Raw genomic sequence first — 16,889 nt, forward strand, 5'->3', positions numbered from 1 at the left:
CAGAGGCACCTAACTAAACGGAAGTCCAAGCCCTACGAAGAGTTGAGCCTTGTGCTCAAAAGTACCTGCACACGCTGGTGCCAACGGGCAAAAAAGGGAGTCTCTTCGAGGGAATCAGGCAGTTTAGTTCGGTGAACAAATGAAGATGAACAGAGCTCCATAACTCAAGCGCAGCCTCCACTGGGGGCAGAAGCAGAGCGCGAGTACGGAAAGGCGTGCTGTTAGACACAGCGGGGAAATGCTATGGGCTCCTGCAGGAGGGCGACCAGTTCCTAGCAATGCTACTCACCGGTCCCCGATGCAAGCAGACCCAGGCTTCTCCGCTTCAGTTTCAGTGCTGGCAGGTTCAGAAAGGAGCAGGGGACGTCTCGTCGTTGTGTAGGGTCCGCAGCAGCAGAAGTTGAGTTGAGGACGTCCCAAACGCAGTGAACCCGCACAGTTTGTTACCACAGCAGGGCAACGGAGCGGCCGTGTGTATTCCAGCCAAATGTACACTCCTCACGTCAGACCTGGGAATGCCAAGTGTACGAATCGTGTGAGAGTGACAAGGACTCGTAATACAACACAACCTGACGGCGGTTATAGAGCAAGACTCCTGGGTAGGCTGGTCAGTCTGCTGGATGGCCCAGAGACACTTCCGAAGGCTTACGTGCAGGAGATGGTGAAGATGCCGAGAATAGTTGTTCCCACTATTCCAAGGGTCGAAGTACCAGTACAGGCCTTCTCGTTCGATCCGAGGTAGAAAGGGTTTCACAAAGCGACAGAAGTGCAGAGGAGCAGTCCTTCAGCGGGTCACCAGCGATTCCTCGGTTCAGCCTCGTGCTTGCAGGATACTTGGCTCCTGTATTCCTTTGTTCGTGAGAACTCAGGAGATCGACATGGTAGTGGTGTTTCCAGCCCCCTCTTATCCACGGTTCCCTTCGCGCCAAAACGGAGGGGACCCAATGGGAGATCCGCTCATAAAACACTCACACCATCTGTGGACCTCATCACGGACCACGGGGGTCCCAGGCATTCAAACCACCCTAGACTCTCTGGCGTCCAGGATGTGTATTGGGACCAGACATCCCAGCCCCCATCCTGGAGGCACACACAGGCCTGTAGAACCCCAAATAAGGAAGGCCCCGGGTCTGCTCGACCTGGGGGAGGTGAAGGGGGCAAGACGGTCAGCGGACAGGACAAAGAGCCTCGTGGTCTGGCCATTTTGGGAGCCAGGCCACCATTTTGGGCTAAGCGCGAGAAACGCGCTTAAAACGCCAAAAGGAGCTCAAAAACACAAGAAACGATCGTTGCCACCAATCCCGTCCGTGATTCACTTGCACCGTTCATTTACAATCCAAAGAGAGTATCTAGGGCCTGTAGAAGACTAGAGACCCAAGAGAGCAGTAACTTAGCTTACAGTGCCCTCTTGTGCCATGTTGCACGAAAACTGCAACATGATAAAGAAACTACGGAAAACAGAGTTTCCCGGTACTGACTGTCTTAAGGGCATGTCAGTTTCCCCGTAAGAATGGAGCGAAAGCCCAGAGGAGTGTGGCAGAAGGCTGCACTTCTCTGACAAAGTCTAGGTCATGGTGAAAACAACAGCAAAAAGTTTAGGGGTTGCCACATGGAAGGAAAATTACCCACAATTAAGAAATCTTTCATAATAATCCAGACCCAAACACTCTAAACAAAAAGGATGGGGATCTGCTCTCGCAAAGTGTCGATGACACGACGAACAATCAGGGAAGTCTAGTTTGAATGACATAGACAGACTATCACACGATCGCTAGAAAATCTTCCGAGGATGCAAGTGCGTCCAGTCCCGAACTAGCAGAGAAAAGGACTGATGGGCAATGTGCGGGGCGGAGTTACGGCTGCGTGCCAGGCCCCGCGCAAGAAAGAGAGGAAGGACACATTTTTCAAAAAAATGTTTTGGATGCTTTTTACAAAGTGCTCCGTTCCCGTCCCACAGGACGGAGAGATGTCCCGTAAGTATGGAGGAAAGGGGACGGGACGAGGAGTAAGAGGCAAATGTCGGAAGAATGTTTGATAGCAGAACGAGCATTGAGTGTGGCTAAGTGAAGCAAGTCACCACCCTTAAAGGTTTTCCGAAGAGGGGTGCAGGGTGATGGTGCAGCTGTCGGAGCTGGTGAAGAAGCTGCTGAGAGAGAGGAAGGATGAGTAACAGGAGGAGGAAGGAAGTTAATGAGGGATGGCAAGCGCTGGTCAAAGAGGAGGAGTTTGGGTTGAGGACCATGTGCCCTGGTAGTGCCGTTTTGACAGACATTAATGATGCATTAATGATGCACCTCGAGGATGAGAAGCGAGCCAAGAGAACTTCCCATCTAGTGCCACCCTTAATGGGTGAGGAAGAGAAAGGATGTAGTGTGGATATCAGATGCGGAGTCCATAGGTCTGGAGAGGGGACACAGAAGAGGATGTCAGTGACAATATGTCTGGACATGGCACTGACGTAGGTGTCTGTGATAGGTAATCCAGGATTGCAAGAAAGGAGATCTTTTTTTTTACTTTTTCCTGCCAGACTTAGTGAGAGAAGGGGGTTAGGTGATAGCATAGCAGTTAGAGTAGATAGGAGAAAGACATGGAGGGAGATAGAGAGGGGTAGTGGGGCAGGAGCAGATACTGCACAGGCACGAGACAGCTCAACAAGCAGCCTAGAAGCCGAGGGCAGTGGGTAGTAAAACAGCACTAAAGTGGAGGTTGCGACAATGCAAAAAGCACAACTAGGTGTGACTTTGCACAGAAGCACTAAAATAGCACAAAAGTGGAGGTTGCGACAATTTAAAAACCACACCTAGGTTTGACTTTGCCAAAAGCACTAAAATAACACAAATGTGGAGGTTGTGATAATTTAAAAAGCATACCTAGGTTTTACTTTGCACAAAAGTACTAAAAAAGCACAAAAGTAGAGGATGCGACAATTTAAAAGGCACACCCCGGTTTGACTTTGCACAAAAGCACTAAAAAAGCACAAAAGTGGAGGTTGCAACAATTTAAAAAGCACACCTAGGTTTGACTTAGGAAAAGAACGCCAGTGTAGCATTGAAATGGTTAGGCACAGTAGGCTGCAGAGGCAGGTAAAAAAGAGATGTACAGTAAGTTAAAGTAACCATTGCAATGTGGAGAAGGACATTGTGTCAGGACTGGCTAGTTTAATAACAGGAAGAGTAACAAGATTAACATTGTGCCTTTAGAGCTGGCTGGGTTAGTTGTGCTTTCAGAACTGGCTGGGTTAGTAACAGGAAGAGTTTGTTCATAGAATTAACATTGTGCTTGCCCAAGTCAAGATGGAGCGAAAGAAACTTAATCTGATTGGTTAAAGAAACAATGATATGTTTGGTTGCCTGATTGGTGGAGAGGACAATGGGTTTGATTCTTGGGAGATGAGCAAGATTCTAAACTGCCTTTCATCCAGAGAAATTCAGTGGCTGGTTGTATATTAGTTAAGCTCCTTAAGTAAGGCCTTTCCAGAGCTCAGAAAATCTACCAAAGAAGTAAGAATATCGTTTGCTGATCCAATTTGAACAAGAAGTCATCAGGTGGGATCGTTCTTTTAAAGATTTTGAGATAGTCACAGTGAACTTTCATTTTCTTTTATAAGAAAACTTAAAGAGTAAACAAGTTTCAAGTTCATTTGAGAAAAGAGACATTTACAGTTAAAGTTATTATAAGGAAAACAAGCTTGAAGATTGTGCGTAGGATTTAAAAGTTGATTAACTGCGTGTAATGTTCTTCAAGACTGTTTAATGTGTGCGCGAGCTCGCAAGTTGTCGTTTGCGTGTTCTTTTTAAAGCGCGTGTACATTTTTTACGTGAAAGACGTTTCCTGAGAAAGCGCGTGTGGTTTGCGATAGAGCGCGTGCCAAAAAGAATTGCGCGTGTGAATTTTAGCGCGTGTACATTTTTCACGTGAAAGACGTTTCCTGAGAAAGCGCGAGTGGTTTTGCGATAGAGCGCGTGCCCAAAAGAATTGCGCAAGTTAACTTTAGCGCGTGTACATTTTTTTTACGCGAAATACGTCTCAAGAGAAAGCGCGTCTTGGGTTGCGATAGAGCGCGAGTCCATTTTTATCAGCGCGTGTTATTTTTATTGCGTTTACGTATTTTTTTTCACGCGCGCGGGTTTTGTAAAATAATCGTGTGTGTATTTTACACGCGAAGACAATTCTTCACGTCTTCTGATTTCACGTGTTTATCGCACACGCTTGTTAAGGAAGAAACTATACGTTCTTTGTGTAAATGTGTAAATAAGGAAAACAATTCACACGCAGAAAGAAAGCAGTATTCCAGGAAGTTAAAGAATATAATTTAAAGTAATCTATGCAAATAGAACTCAATGTTTTCAGGGAAAGACTGCAATTTATGTAAGCATTGAAAACTACATAAGGTCAAAAGAACTTTGAAGTAAGAAGAATATCTAATTCTGAAAAGATGTTGCAAAGGCCATCACTTTAGGATTCTAAAGAGACTAGATTGGCTTGAACTATTTGTACAACACAAGATATATTTACAAGATATTCCACAAAGATTACTAACCTCTAAGTCTTTTACTGAGGTTTAAGAGGTAAAGTGTTTAGAGTTTATTTAGCATAAGTTTAGAAAATAAGTTTTCTTATTATATAAGTAACCAGGTGTATTTGTTTACCACAGATACCAGAGCCTACCAGACGGTTGAAGGGCAGCAGTGTCTCCGTTGTTATTTTCTCCAAATTCCCCTTTCCCTTTCTTAGGGTTTTCAGCTCAGCTTATATGTAAGGGTTGAGAGGTGAACTCCTGGTGAGGGTCTGTGGGGCCAGCATCAGCTCCTGTGGAATTCAGTCAAGCCGGACCCTGACAGGATGAAAGGCCCACGATAATATTTTCCACCTGAGCTGATATGGATCCCACAGAGGCACTAGCTAGTTCCATAAGGGACAGGTTTTCAGAGTTAAGGGAGGAAATGAGGGCTGTGCGAAAAGAAAATCAGGAATTACAAGTCAAGTTTGAAGAGTTAAACTCCAAGGTTACCCGTAAGGGCTAAGAAATTTCTTTGGAGTCGAGAGATTCAGAGGATACTAGTAGAGAATTACCAGTGTTAATTAGAGAGGATTTGGGTGAAGGAACGAGTTCTCAAGAAAGACGCAGGGGAAGTTTGAATATACCTGTAGGTCCAGTCCCCTTAGCACCTCCAGAGCGTTTTGGGGGAGAGGCCAAGAAATGCCAGATTTTCCTTACACAGTGTGAACTTCATTTCCTTTGTCGACCTGAAGCTTTTAACACAGATGCTTCTAAAATAGCTTTTATGCTGTCTTACCTCACTGGTGAGGCGACAACTTGGTCAGTATTATTGGTTGGTCAAGAGAATCCTATACTAAAGAACTTGTTAGCTTTCAAGTTAGAATTTAAAAAGATGTTTGACAGACGCCAATTATCTCAAGAAGTAGATGGAGAATTATTAGAGTTAAAACAGGGAACCAAAGATTTAGTGTCTTACATCACACAGTTCAGATCTTTAGTATTAGAGAGCAATTGGCCAGAAGAGAAGCAATCCTCTTTATTTTATAGAGGTTTGAAGGAGGAATTGAAAGATGCCTTATCTACAATTGTTAATAGACCCACTTCATGTGAGGATTTAATTAATCTGGTCATACAAATTGACTATAGATTAGGGGAACGCAAGGCTGAGCGTAGAAGAGGAGGAGTTGAGCAACCCAGAGTTTTCCCTAGAGTTGATAGAGGAAGATTAGAATTTGTAAATAAAGAATTGAGAACTGGGAATGCAGAGAGAGTAAATAAAGTGAGAGGTCCTTTAACTAAGGAGGAGAAGGATAGGCGAAGACAGAATAATTTATGTTTATATTGTGGGAAATCAGGACATTTTGTTGGAAATTGCCCTTGGTGTCCAAAACCTTCTGCATCTACTAACAGCTCCAGAAATCAGCAAGTGGCAAATACCATCCAAGCAGCAGTACCACATATTACATTGAATGTATCCTTGTATATTAAAGAGGAATTAAAGGGAAGTGGTCCAGTAGTAATAGATTCAGGAGCCACTGGTAACTTCATGGATTGGAATGTGGTTAAAGATATGAATGTGCCTTACGTTGTAAAAAATATACCAGAGTAAGTGAGAGCGGTGGATGGGTCTCAACTGACATCAGGTTTAATTACACATGAAACAATCCCATTGGAAATGGAAATTGGAGGACACTGGGAGGAAATTGTGTTTGAATTAATTGACACTCCACAGTTGAAAATAATTTTGGGAATGCCTTGGTTGACGTATCATAACCCTCAGATTGATTGGGGAAGAAGAGTGGTGAAATTGGATTCTGCTTTTTGTGTTACAAATTGTTGTAAAGAAGCAATTCAGGAAAATGTTTCTAGTGATAATTGTTCAGAAGTAGTGGAAGGTTTGGTGAATTTGGGAACTATAGTACATTCTATAGGGGCTGTAATGGGAGAATTACCAAAGTGTTACCATGATTTCAATGATGTGTTTAGTGAAAAGGAAGCTAATGAATTACCTCCTCATAGAGAGTATGACTGTAAAATTGATTTAGAACCAGGGCCCCACATTCCTTGCAGTCGCATCTATGCCTTAACAGAAAAAGAGAATCAACATTTGAAGGATTACCCAAGAAAATTTGAATAAGGGGTTCATCAGGCACTCTCAATCGCCAGCAGCTTCTCCACTATTTTTTGTTCCCAAAAAGGAAGGCACTTTACGAACATGCATAGATTATAGAGCATTAAACAAGATAACAATTAAAAACAGATATCAGCTGCCTTTAATATCAGTAATGTTAGACCAGATTCAAGGAGCCTCAGTATTTAGCAAACTAGATCTTCGTGGTGCATATCATTTGGTGCGAGTACGTCAAGGTGATGAATGGAAAACGGCATTTAGAACAAAATTTGGTCTTTTCGAATATCAAGTAATGCCATTCGGATTGTGTAACGCTCCCGCAGCCTTTCAATTTTTTATAAATGAGGTATTAAGAGATTTTATTGACATCTTTGTAGTAGTATACATAGATGACATTCTCATTTATTCTAAGGATCTAATGTAACATGAAGAACATGTAAAGAAAGTGTTACAACGACTAAGGGAGAATAAACTATTTGCTAAGTTAGAAAAGAGCCAATTTCATACCAGAGAAGTGGAATTTTTAGGTTTTATGATTTCTCCCAAAGGTTTGGAAATGGATATGAAGAAAATTAAGGCAGTTGAACAGTGGCCAACTCCAACTTGTGTTAAAGATATCCAAAGCTTCCTGGGCTTTGCAAACTTTTACAGGAGATTCATTAAAAATTTCTCTCAAACTGTTGCTCCTATCACCAAATTATTGAAGAAAGGAATGAAATTTGAGTGGAAAGATGAAGCGGATCAAGCTTTCAAAACATTGAAGAACTGTTTTACATCTGGACCGATCTTATTACACCCAGATCCTTCACAACCATTTTTTGTGGAGGCAGATGCTTCTAATGTTGCAATTGGAGCAGTGCTTTCTCAAAGGCATCCTGAAACTGGACAGTTGCATCCTGTGGCCTATCTATCTAAGAAATTGCTTCCAGCAGAAGTGAACTACACAATTACAGACAGAGAACTCCTGGCAATCAAGAAAGCATTTCAGGAATGGAGACATTATCTGTTGGGAGCAAGATTCACAGTAACCGTTTTAACCGATCATCGAAATCTTCTGTTTTTGAAATCTGCTCGAACACTATCACCTCGACAACTTAGGTGGTCACTTTTCTTTTCAGAATACGATTTTGTGATAACATTCAAGCCTGGGCGGTTAAACGGTAAAGCGGATGCTTTATCACGACAAGGATCTTCGGGAGAAGTTGAAAATCAATTATTACCAGAACCAGTGATTGCAGAAGAAAAATGTATTCTAAGTGCTACAAAGGAAGAGAATCAGCTTCTTAAAAAGATTCTAAAGGAATTACCAGAAGATGAAATTCAATCTTGGTTAGCGGAGGATTCTGGAAGACATTTAATTGAAGGATTTCCATGTGTCCACTCTAAAATTTACCTTCCAAGCAAGGAACTGCAAAAGGAAATTATGCAAGAATGTCATGAATCCAAGTTGGTAGGTCACCCTGGAATTCGTAAGACTATTGAACTGGTTGAGAGAAAGTTTTGGTGGAAAGAACTGAAAAAAGATATTGAAGACTATGTGAAAACATGTGAAGTCTGTGCTTGAGTAAAGTCAGGAGGAGGAAAACCATCTGGGTTATTAAATCCATTACCAGTACCCCCTAGTCCTTGGTTTACAATCTCTATGGATTATATTGTAGATCTTCCCAAAGATCAAGGTTACACTACAGTATTAGTAGTTGTGGATTTACTAACGAAAGCTGGGCATTTCATTCCCATGAAAGGAGAGGCTTCTGCAAGGAATCTGGCAAAAAGTTTTTTGCAAGAAGTAGTACGATTACATGGTCTACCAACACAAATTGTATCAGATCGAGGGTCTCAGTTCATTTCTAAGTTTTGGCGAGCTTTCTGTACAGAGTTGGAAATTGAGGTAAAGCTTTCTTCAGGTTATCACCCACAGACCAACGGCCAAACAGAGCGAGTAAATCAAGAATTGGAAAAAATATATTAGAGCTTTTTGGCAAGAAAGAGGAAGTTGGGTAGATCTTCTTTGGCTAGCAGAGTTTAGTTATAACAATTCTGTCAAGGATTCTACTAGGTATTCTCCATTTTTTAGCAACTATGGTTTCCACCCACGATTTTTGAAAGAAGTGTTGCCATCTGAGTATTCCAATCCAGAGGTTGAGCAGCGATTGACTTGTATTAGAGATGGTTTAGTGAAAGCTAAAGAAACCTTAGAAAAAAGTAAGCTAAGATTTAAGACATTTGCTGATAAGAAACGTCGTAAAGCACCACATTATCAGGTGGGTCAAAAAGTTTGGCTGTCCACAAAAAACCTACGTTTAAAGGGAAGAACTAAATTTAGTCCGAGATTTATTGGTCCATTTGAAATAGAAAGAATAATAAATCCCGTAGCAATCAAACTGAAATCACCCGCAAGTATCAAAAGTCACCCTACATTTCATGTCAGCTTAGTGAAACCTTGTGTGTCAGGAACTAGATTAGGAAAACCACCACCAGCAGTTTACACAGAGGAAAATGACGAAGAGTTTGAATTTAAGAAAATCTTAGATTCCAGGATTGTTAGAGGTACCTTACAATATCTTATTGACTGGAAGGGATACGGTCCTGAGGAAAGATCTTGGGAGGATCAAGTAGATGTACATGCCCCTCAATTGATAAAACAGTTTCACAAGCGGTTCCCTGCTAAACCAGGCCCTGGGACAGGGCTTTGAAGAGGGGGGTACTGTCAGGACTGGCTAGTTTAATAACAGGAAGAGTAACAAGATTAACATTGTGCCTTTAGAGCTGGCTGGGTTAGTTGTGCTTTCAGAACTGGCTGGGTTAGTAACAGGAAGAGCTTGTTCATAGAATTAACATTGTGCTTGCCCAAGTCAAGATGGAGCGAAAGAAACTTAATCTGATTGGTTAAAGAAACAATGATATGTTTGGTTGCCTGATTGGTGGAGAGGACAATGGGTTTGATTCTTGGGGGATGAGCAAGATTCTAAACTGCCTTTCATCCAGAGAAATTCAGTGGCTGGTTGTATATTAGTTAAGCTCCTTAAGTAAGGCCTTTCCAGAGCTCAGAAAATCTACCAAAGAAGTAAGAATATCGTTTGCTGATCCAATTTGAACAAGAAGTCATCAGGTGGGATCGTTCTTTTAAAGATTTTGAGATAGTCACAGTGAACTTTCATTTTCTTTTATAAGAAAACTTAAAGAGTAAACAAGTTTCAAGTTCATTTGAGAAAAGAGACATTTACAGTTAAAGTTATTATAAGGAAAACAAGCTTGAAGATTGTGCGTAGGATTTAAAAGTTGATTAACTGCGTGTAATGTTCTTCAAGACTGTTTAATGTGTGCGCGAGCTCGCAAGTTGTCGTTTGCGTGTTCTTTTTAAAGCGCGTGTACATTTTTTACGTGAAAGACGTTTCCTGAGAAAGCGCGTGTGGTTTGCGATAGAGCGCGTGCCAAAAAGAATTGCGCGTGTGAATTTTAGCGCGTGTACATTTTTTTTACGCGAAATACGTCTCAAGAGAAAGCGCGTGTTGGGTTGCGATAGAGCGCGAGTCCATTTTTATCAGCGCGTTATTTTTATCGCGTTTACGTATTTTTTTTCACGCGCGCGGGTTTTGTAAAATAATCGCGTGTGTATTTTACACGCGAAGACAATTCTTCACATCTTCTGATTTCACGTGTTTATCGCGCACGCTTGTTAAGGAAGAAACTATACGTTCTTTGTGTAAATGTGTAAATAAGGAAAACAATTCACACGCAGAAAGAAAGCAGTATTCCAGGAAGTTAAAGAATATAATTTAAAGTAATCTATGCAAATAGAACTCAATGTTTTCAGAGAAAGACTGCAATTTATGTAAGCATTGAAAACTACATAAGGTCAAAAGAACTTTGAAGTAAGAAGAATATCTAATTCTGAAAAGATGTTGCAAAGGCCATCACTTTAGGATTCTAAAGAGACTAGATTGGCTTGAACTATTTGCACAACACAAGATATATTTACAAGATATTCCACAAAGATTACTAACCTCTAAGTCTTTTACTGAGGTTTAAGAGGTAAAGAGTTTAGAGTTTATTTAGCATAAGTTTAGAAAAGAAGTTTTCTTATTATATAAGTAACCAGGTGTATTTGTTTACCACAGATACCAGAGCCTACCAGACGGTTGAAGGGCAGCAGTGTCTCCGTTGTTATTTTCTCCAAATTCCCCTTTCCCTTTCTTGGGGTTTTCAGCTCAGCTTATATTTAAGGGTTGAGAGGTGAACTCCTGGTGAGGGTCTGTGGGGCCAGCATCAGCTCCTGTGGAATTCAGTCAAGCCGGACCCTGACACATTGTTAGCGGAGGCAAGAGTCAGTGGGCAGTCAGGTGGACGGTGATTGCCTAAGGCAGGTGATCTAGTGTGCTTACCGGGGCAAGGTGGTGGCACTTTGTCCATGATCGTGGGTATAGGAAGCAGTTAGTGTATTTAGTGATGGGTGGATCAGAGGTGCGGCAGCATGGAGGGCACCTTCTAGTGCTAGGAAGGGGCCTTGTGTGGGCCTTTCTGTCGGCGGGCTGCTCTGCCTGCCGTTTCCTGATAGGTCCAGAAGTTGCTCCAGGCCACCAATGAGGAGCAAGCTGTACTTGTTGTCAAGGCAACCTTGCAGGCAGTACGATGCCAATGAAGAGTGCAGCCATATTACATCAGGTTGCAACGTTGAATTGAATTATAGAGCCACGTGTGCTTTTATGACATAATTTGGGCAAAAACAGCTTTGCATGCCCTGCAGATGCTGGTGCTCTTCAGCCAGCAGTAGTAATTACATTAACAGCGCATTCAATGCGCGGTAAGTCAGGAAGGTCTTACTTGTCATTGGGGGTCATTCCGAGGTTGGAGGTAAGGTAAAAACGCGCGCGATACAACATGGCGGCATTACCGGCATGCCGTAAACCGTAGCTGATCACAAGCCATGCGGACATGCAAATAACGGCCTACTGAAGCCCGAAAAGTACCTTACCGGCATGGAGTAAAAACCGGCATCTCCGAGAAGGTGTTAAGAACCCTGAGCAGTGTTTCCAAAAGCCACAGGTGCACACAATCAGCACAGGTGGAGGCAATGGAGTCTGGCACAGCACAAACGGAGCACACCCACACACCACACCCCCTCCCACACCAAGATGATACCAATAGTAGTAGCATTAGTGGAGCTGGAGGCCCTGCTTGCAAGGCTGCAACAACAACAACAACAACAACCACAGCTCCCACCACAGAGGATACACAGGAGGAGAAGGAGGGTGAGACAGGCCCAGCATGCCCCACCAGTGCAGTCACCGTTAACACGCCGGCAGCCCCCAATCCCTCACATCAGAGCCACCCCCTTCAACCTAACACCAGAGCAGATCCACACCCTGTACCGGCTTGACCGTGACACCATCACCACCATAGTGGACCTGATACATGGCGACATAGTGAGCCTCATAGAAATACGCACTGCCATCCCCCCTCTACTGAAGGTAATATCTGTGCTCCAGTTCCTTGCCACAGGCACCTACCAGCACACAGTGGGGCACATGCATGGCATATCACAACCCTTATTTTCCAGGATACTGAACCAAGTGCTGGATGCCCTCCTCAAGCACACAAGGGACTACATATCCCTACCACGGACTCCCCAGGAGATATTCGATACAAAAGTTGCCTTCCATGCACTGACATGCATTCCAAATTGAATAGGTGCCCTCGACTGCACCCACATGGAGTTGGTGTTCCCGCATGCCATGGAGGTGGCGTATCGCAACCGCAAGCAATACCACTCCATCAACGTGCAGATGGTATACAATGCCAGCAAGATCATCACACATTGCTGTGCCCGATATCCAGGATCAACTCATGACTCTTTGGTCCTGCAGAACTCCACGCTACCACGCTATATGGAGCGACATGCTGGACGACATGCCTGGCTGCTTGGTGAGTTGCCTGACTGGGCCATGGCAGTACATCGGGGTTGTGAGGTGGGTGGCTGCATACTCCACCTGGGTGGGAAGGGGGGGAGATACATACTCCACCTGGGTGGGAAGGGGGGGAGATGCATACTCCACCTGGGTGGGAAGGGAAGGGGGGGAAATGCATACTCCACCTGGGTGGGAAGGGGGGGAAGATGCATACTCCACCTGGGTGGGAAGGGAGGGGAGATGCATACTCCACCTGGGTGGGAAGGGAGGGAGATGCATACTCCAGCTGGGTGGAAATGTTGACGCCAGTGCACGATGTGCACCTCACCGAACACGGTGCCCCAAAGCCAAGTGAATCCGCACATGACTACCAAATCCCACAGTGATGAAGTAAGGCCGACACCTAACACTACATGACTAACAGGTAACCACGCCACATCCCACAACACATGCACCACTCATCGGCAGCCCTCACACACCGTAAGGCCATCCTGCACTATGCACTGCATATGCACTATGTCGCTACCTCCAGCATATCACCACACAGGACAGTCATCCCTGGGAGTGCATTGAAGTGAGCCTAACAGGGATACCACAGCGTGTCACTGGTTCCGCACACCCATAGGAGTGCTGCAAGTCACCATGGTACTGATCAGTGCAGAATGACGAATATGCTACTGACTACAGCCAACACTCCCTACTACCAAATCTCACAGAACACGACACATCAATGATTTTACCCCAACACTGCTGCATGCATATTCGATGCACGTGCAACAAGATGTGAGTGCACACCATAAACCATCTTGAAGATGCTACCCCCTCCATCATTCCATTGCACAGGACACATAGCGGGGCCAGAAATGGGGTCAATGCATCCAGGGACATGTGCGATTGAGCAGAAATCACCTGCTGCCATGTAAGACTACTTCAGTTGTCCGCCATGAATGTACGAACACTTACCTTCATTCCCCTGTCATGCAGGTGATGGTGGCTATCCCTTGAAGCCGTGGCTCATGATCCCTATCCGAAACACACAGAACAGGCACGAGGAGGACTACAATCGTTCCCATACCCGTACACGTGTGGTGATTGAGCAGATCTTTGGCCTGTTAAAGGCACGATTTCGTTGCCTCAGCCGGTCGGGTGGGGCACTCATCTACAGCCATGATAAGGTGTCCAAGATCACCATGGCATGTGTAATGCTGCACAATATGTGCTTCCGTCGGAACGTGCCCCTGCCCCCTGACATGGAACTGCTACCACTTGATGATGATGAAGGGGAGGAGGAGGAAGAAGAGGCAGGACAGAATCACGGTGACGATGCACAGGAGGGACGTGCCTCAAGCATTGATGGACAATTTTTCTGACACACAAGTCAGCAGAGGGTGTGAGGATGTCAGGACATCGGGCACTGGGTGTGGGGATACATGTACACTATGCACTGTGCAATATTAAATGACACATGGGCAATGATGAATGTCCACTCTGGTTGTTTTAGATGAACAACCGGTGTATTTAAAGTGAAAATTTCAACGTGAAAAAACAAACCCTCCACCACTATCCCCCCACCACAACTCCTAAACACACCCTCACCCCCGCCCCCTCCCACCACAACTCCCAAACACACCCTCAGCCCTCTCCCCCTCCCACCACAACAACCCCACACTAGTTCCATAGGGTCCACATAGCCCACATGTGGATGGCAGTAATGTCACTGTGCGCTCCCAGAGCCAGGGGTCGAGTTGCTAATTGAGGGGGTGTCCTCATGCTTGGGCTGTTGTGCAGGATGTGCAGCCTCCAGAGCATCGGCTATGCGGCAGAGGACCTCACAGAGCCGGTTGGTGCTGTCTGTTATCACCTGGCCCAGTGCCCTAAATTCATCCCGCCACTCCTCCCTGGTCTGCCGATTGTCCTGCATAAAATCAGTGATCATGGCTGTGATCTGCTCAGCCTGCTGTGCATCTGCGGCTGATGTTGTGGCCCTGCTGGGGATCGGGCTGAGATGTCCTGCCGGCGCATCCTCAAGGGAACTGGCCACAGGACTGGCATGTCCCTGTGTTGGTCCTTGGCCAGTTAGCTAAGGTGTGTTGGTGTCACCCGAGTCACTAAAGGACACTTGGGGGTTAGCGTGGGCATCAGGGGTGTGGACGACTTCAAATGTGTCCCCCTCAGTCGCTCCACAGATGGAATTGGGGCTGTCGGCAACATTGAGGGGTGCCATAGCTGCCACCTCCCCAGCCACACTCGACTCCTCAGACCGCGACGTTGGGCATGTGTCTGCAGTCAGTGCAGGGAGGGGTGGGAGTGGGGGTGGTGCACCCTCCACGGGGCTTGCTGGAGCCGGTGGTGTGCGTACAGGTGTTGTCTTCCTCGCTGGGAGATGGCGGCCCCTGGAAGTGCTGGGGCGGTTGCGCCCCTGCTCCTTGCTGTCATGCTCACTGCCTGTGTGGGTGGAAGAGAGGGACGGCATGAGTGATGATTTCAGAGCCAGCATTTATACATGGCTACAATAGCACATTCAGATATTTGTGGGTTATCCGCATTTGGGTGAGGAACGGCACATAATTCAATACTTGGGTGGTAAATGCATGCATATGTCTGTGTTACTCATGTTGGCCGGGTACTGTGCTGTCTAACATGCACACTGTTTGCATCAACTGCCCTGTGTGCCTCATAGAATAGGCCACTTCATGTGGTATGTGTCATATGGGTTCCGGCCTCGCACCTGGCACTAGCCTGGGTGTCACTTGCTTCGGCATGATTTACAGGGGGGGGGTTTGGCCAACCATGCCGTGACTCCTTGGCCAGACCTTAGCAGTGACTTTCATAACATTTGCGTTGGCAGTATTGACTTTGGACACTCACCTCCATCAGCGGATGACGTTGCACCACACTCCATTTCTCCGACCCCTTCAATGGATTTGAGGCCTATCATGGCTGCACATGTCTCCTCCCAAGGCATTAGTTTCATGGGCGAACCTGGGCCTCCTCCAGTCTCCAAGGCCTGGCTTCTATTCGCAGAGAGGCTGCTCCGCACCCTCAGCCGCATGTCGTCCCACCTTTTGCGGCAGTCCTTTGTGGTGCGGGGTTGTTGCCCACAGCGCTCACCTTCTGTGCTACTAGTGCCCAGATGTCTTTTTTTTTTTAGCACGGCCACCCTCCGCATGTCGGTGCTGAAAACAGTGTCAGCATGCTCGTAGAGGGTGTCCACTAGCATTTGCAGTTCGTCAGGACTGAACCGCTCCTTTCGGAGGTGGGCAGCTCCCTTTTTCAGCGCTTTGGGCATTCCTCAGTAGTGGTGGTAACTCTCCGGTATGTCAACAATGTGCCAGGGTTCCTGTCTGGTGAGGATGGGAATGGATTGTGTTTTTAAAGATGGCCGCCGTGCTCCTTCCAGTTCCTGTGTGATGACGCTATTTCCGGTTCCGCATTTTAATGGTGACCATAAATAACGGTGACCGCTATTTACAGTCACCGCTAATGCCGCGTTGCTCCATGGTGGGAGTGTTCGCTACGGTGCGGTTCATGCCGGTAGGGGGTTTTTCGGGTATTTTTGCGCCATGGCGCTATGGTCATTACCGGCATGACGCAAAGCTCGTGCCCGTAAACTCGTAATAGTGCGCTTTTTGCGGTCTATTGCCAGCTCGGACACGCTATTTGCACCATGCCGGTAATGGACGGAACTTACCTCCAAACTCGGAATTACCCCCATAATGAGGGTCTGCAGCCCTCCAAACAAGAGCAGCATGATGATGCGAAGAAGAAGAGGGGCGGGGGTGGAGCATGCCAGTGACCAGCACACAACGAGTTCGCAGGAGGAAGAGATGCCTCTTCGACTCTCTTCTTCTTCACAGTCCCTGAGGGATTTCGGGACATGTAGTCCACTTTAGATACATTCAATGTCTCTACTTCTTTGAAAGTTTTAAAGATGGATGTCCCTTTCTTGATATTATTAAAAGAGGAATTATAAGGTTTAACCTTTTGAGAGAAAAAAGTGGCAGGAAAAGTTACATTTTTACCGTTCCTGTTGGCAGGAAAAGTTACATTTTTACCGTTCCTGTTGGCATACCTTTGATATTGTGGAGGACATGGAAACTTGGGGTTATACAAAATTGGTTCTTTGGGTTCAACACTGAATTTACCCTTTCATCCTTAGTAAGAGGTCCAGATATATCAAAATGACAATAAGCCAATTCCTCCTCTAAGTCTGTGGTAAAATACTATGTCCCACCCTGCAAAATGTCCCCACCTTCCTGGGTCTGGTCTCCACCAAGGTGATCCTCCCGTAGTACACCACCACCAGGATTGGGATCAAGAAGCGTTGTCCCTCTCCTGGCCCACAGGATTC

The sequence above is a fragment of the Ambystoma mexicanum genome, chromosome 13, assembly GCF_040938575.1.
Source record: "Ambystoma mexicanum isolate Mex_15411 chromosome 13, UKY_AmexF1_1, whole genome shotgun sequence".
NCBI classification, from domain to species: Eukaryota; Metazoa; Chordata; class Amphibia; order Caudata; family Ambystomatidae; genus Ambystoma; species Ambystoma mexicanum.